This window comes from Electrona antarctica (genome assembly GCF_951216825.1).
Source record: "Electrona antarctica genome assembly, chromosome: 24".
Taxonomy (NCBI): Eukaryota; Metazoa; Chordata; class Actinopteri; order Myctophiformes; family Myctophidae; genus Electrona; species Electrona antarctica.
In genome coordinates this window covers 18759360-18764184 of record NC_136803.1, presented here as the reverse complement: position 1 = coordinate 18764184, position 4825 = coordinate 18759360, and positions in this window count along the sequence as shown.

Here is a 4825-nt window from a genome sequence, read left to right as displayed (position 1 = left end):
TCTTTCTGCCGCGCTAATAGCTAATCTGACTGAAGAGTGAAACACGGTGGCCGAGAGTCCGACTGAAAAATAAAAAAAGGGAAAAAAACAGAATATTCTCCCCTCGCCTGATATAATTGAGGATGCGCTAGGTCTAGGACGTGTACACACGTCCAATGCATCCCTCGATTGGATTCCCTAGGACGTGTGGACACGTCGAATGGACGGAAACGGTTAATGCATTTCTGCGTTGCTTTCCTGCAGCATCGCAGGCGTGCATTAATGATGTTAAACCACGCCCTCTCGTGTAATATTGCTTAAATATTCTAACCGAGATTAATGATGAAGTCAGAAATTAGGGCAGAACATCGCAGTATGTATATTGCATCATACTGTACGTGTTAACCACTTCTGCCCTATATACATTTCGGCCATTTGGAAATAGCAGATCTACAAACTCACAATGCGCCATGCATTGTGAGCTTGTAGATATACAGTAAGACCTTCTACTATTTTCGAAAGATTTTCAAAAGACCTTCAATACGTTTGTACTTTTACTCAAGTACTTTTTAGGTTCATGGGTCTATACTGACATCTTTAACAAATTAACTGCTCGTGACGGAACGTTCCGCCAATTACAATCCAACCGGCAACTGCTTGATATAAAACCGGATTGCTGTATTATTATTATTTTTTTGCTTGGTCCTTCCTTCTTCAGTGATCCTAGACCGGTTTTGCACATGCGCACTGCTGTTCACTTCTTGTATACAGGCTGACTAAAACGCTGAATAACTAAATCTAAACTGAGTTCTCCATGGTTTTGACAAAACGCGCGATGTTCGGAGGTCTTTTCTGATTATCCGGTGATCCCGATTGGAACATTGGCGTTTTCTAGAGCAAGGATGGCCTCATTTTAGCTTGCACGTATTGACGCTAATATTTAGCATCTAAAATGGATGAAACAAACGGACATGCAACACACTAAAACCAATTAGGTCCGGGTCGGCAGTCAAGCGTTGGCTCTTGCGTCCACCAGGTGGCAGTGTTTGTGTTAACATGTCCCTGCCATTGTGTGTTGTGTCATTGTGTTTCAAGAAAACAATAATTATGGTTGCGACCGCAACAATTGTGCCCATTCCTAAGAAAAGACCTGTCACCTTATTGATTATCGACCTCTTCCTTTGACTTCTGTTCTCATGAAATGAAATGGATTATTTCTCATATGAAAAGCATCATTCCTGCTAGCATTGACCCATTACAGTTTGCTTACTGTTCAAATAGATCTGTGGGTGACTATTTCTCTTTCTCTGCACACTGCCTTGGTACACCTTGAAAAGAAAAACTCTTATGTCAGACTACTGTTCATTGATTGTAGTTCCGCATTCAACACCATTGTTCCATCTAAACTAGTGTTGAAACTCAGAGGTCTTGGTCTGGGCAGCTCCATCTGTAACTGGCTAATTAGATTTTCTGACAGGCAGGCCCCAGTCTGTGCGCATAGGACAGAGATGTTCTTTTTTTATAATATTTATTTTATTTGGAAAAAGCAGTAGAATAACAGCATTTCTATGTATACATAGGACACAAGTGCAATTCCCAGGATTTTTTTTTCACCCCTCTTCCCTCCCTCCCCCCTCCAAGTGACTCCATCTCCAGTGTCTCTGTGTCCTTGCTTTCTTCAGGACTACATATGGCATCAGGTCAACACTTAACAGGGGCAAAGGGCAATATCGCTTCAGAGTGTACATTTCAGAAGGAGAAAAAGAAGAAAGAGTGGGCATGGACAGAGATGTTCATTCACAATTCTCACCGGAACCGGCACGCCCAAAGGCTGCTGCCTCCGTCCTCTGGTGTACAGTTTGTTTACATTTGATTGTGTCGCTAAAGTTTTGAGAATAACGGCATAATTAAATTTGCGGATGATACCACAGTGATTGGAACAATAACCCTATGGTGCGACAACAACAACCTCTCGCTTAACATCAATAAGACCAAATAAATCATTGTAGACTTTAGGAAGTCCAAAGGCATCCACACCCCCATTTCCACCAAGGGGTCATCTGTTGACATACTTTAAATTCCTGGGCATACATCACAGACGCGTGATTTCTTTCTACGTCCGTGATTAGACATGGTAACGCCCCGCCTGCCTCTGAGGTGGTGGAAAGCCTGCGTGAGGCGAGGCGAGGAAATAAATAAATAATACAAGAGAATGACAGCTTGGCACGCGCGACAGTGACTTTTATTTTTTGTAGAAGAGGCAAACTAATATTGTTTATGCCGCTGGCCTGTTTATTTGCATACTACAACATTATTGTACTGTAAAAAGGTCTCTTTTCCCTTGATCTTTATCTTTTTAGTATTAGTACTATTAGACAGCCAAATCAAATCATAGTTGTTCAATCAATTATTAAATCAAAGCAAACGGTACAAACAATATTGGTTTGCCTCTTCTACAAAAAATAAAGTTACAAGTTACTGTCGCGTTTTGCCATTCTCTTGTACTTGTATTATTTCCCACCACGGAGTACCCTTGCATCTCGGAGGACAGGCAAGACGGGCAGTGTCGGTAGGCCAATCAGAGGCCGGCGGGGCGTTACCATGTCTAATCACGGACGTAGAAAGAAATGACGCATCACAGACACACTCAAATGGTCCCTCAACACCGAGCACATCGAAGGCGCAGCAGCGACTGTACCTTCTAAGGCGCCTTAAACGTTTTGGCTTAAGCACCAAGGGCCATTTGTATCGTTGTATAATAGAAAGTGTCTTAACTGGCTGTATATCACAGTGTGGTATGGCAACACGACTGCTCAGGATTGCAATAGGCTGCAGAGGTCCGTTAAAACAGCAGCTAAAGGGCGCATTCGGAAATGGTGCACTGAGCGCTCTGTGCAATGCAAACTAATAGGCGAGTGTGCTCCCAGTGCGCATTTCCGAACGCACCCAAAATCATCGGCGGCACAGCACCACCTAGTCTCCACAACATCTACACCACTCGATGTAAGAAAAAAGCCCACAACATCATCGAAGACACCAGCCATCCCGCCCATACCCTGTTCCAACTACTCCCTTCCAAAACAACGCTACCAGAGCATCAAATCACGCAACCACCCGTCTCAGTAACAGTTTTTCCCCCCAGGCAGTCAGGCTGCTGAACAGCTGACCTTGCACTGTAATGCACTGTGACTTTACTGCAGACTTTCTTTGTTCGTGTTCGTTCTTTTGCACTATAGTTGTTGTGTTTTTGTCTTGTATACACTAGTGTATATTTGTATTTAAGACTGAGAGTGCTCGGAGCATATTTTCCAAGTGGAGTAGAAGTATTGGTTTATTACCTCAAGTAAAGTACAACTTAAGTACAGTAAATGGTAAATTATCCAAGGCGCTTTACAGAGATTGTGCATTACATTCACCCATTCACACACACATTCATACACCGATGGCGGCCGAAACCATGCAAGGCACCAACCAGCACATCAGGAGCAATTAAGGGTTCAGTGTCTTGCTCAAGGACACTTCGACACAAACTCTGGGGGAGCCCGGGGTTGGAACTGGCAACCTTGCGGTTACCATCCAGCCACTCTACCCCTGATCCACCGCCGCCCCCAGTACTTGAGTAAATGTACTTTACACCACCGTCCATGTAAAAAAAGAAAGGAAAATGGTATCTAAAAGCTCACACCGCTCACGTTGTGAGCTACTGTTTTCGAAGAGCCAAAGTATAAACTTAAAGTGGTTTAACTGTTTGTCATGCTATATTAACTCACTTTACTGGGAAGCCCTTGCAACCCCCTGGCCTGGAGGACCCCTAGGTGGTCCCTGGACCCTACTTGGAGGACCATGAGTCATGGTGGCGGTTAGAACGAGTGATGAAAAAGAAACAAGAGAGAGAGAACGAGAACATTGCATTTCTTTGTAGATTGATGACACGCAATCATGTATATGTTATCTGTGAGATAACGTAAATAGCCTGTATCTCGTGCGTGCGTGCGTGCGCGTGTGTGTGTGTGTGTGTGTGTGTGTGTGTGTGTGTGTGTGTGTGTGTGTGTGTGTGTGTGTGTGTGTGTGCGTGCGTGTGCGTGCTTCAGAACTCATATCCTCCTGTGTGTTCATGTTTGTTTTTGGCAGGATAAGGGCATACTTCCTGCCTCCCATACCCAAACCTCGCATCATAGGCATCGACCCCCTGCTGTTGAAGGTAATGACTACACACACACAAGGGGGGGCATCGTTCCCTTTTTATACCAAGTACCACCACAGAAAATATCTGTCTCTCCCAGTACCACCCTAATAACTAATGTTAAAATACAGTAGCGTAGACCTCATCCTATTCAGCTATTAACACTAAAATGTAATTCATTCTTTGAATTGTTTTGTTTTTGTTCCATTCCTAAGCCAATGATGCTGCTGCTTCTGACTAAACTCTTGTCTAATCAGCACAACTGATAATATTTCTAATGTGATTTAATCCGTCCTCAAATGGGCTAGGTGTGCTGTCATGCTCATTTCAGCACGGCTGGAGAGCCTATTTCAACCAATTGCTTGGTCAGAAGAACTACCTGTATTAATATCAATATTTCATTCCACTTTTTTGAGTACCAGAATGGGCTAAGTACAGTCGTGCAATAAATACTTGAGTATAGTTACTGTCCACCACAGTCTGTATTTTCTAAAGCTTCTATGGTTAGGGTCTGCTGTAATGCTGACTGCTACTCAACTACTGGGGTACTGAGTACTTTTACGCACCGGCAAACAACATTCGGCCAAAATGTCCTCTCAGTACAGGGCTGTATAAAATGGAATGGACTTCCTCTGCATATAAGGGAATGTGCCACATTTTCCT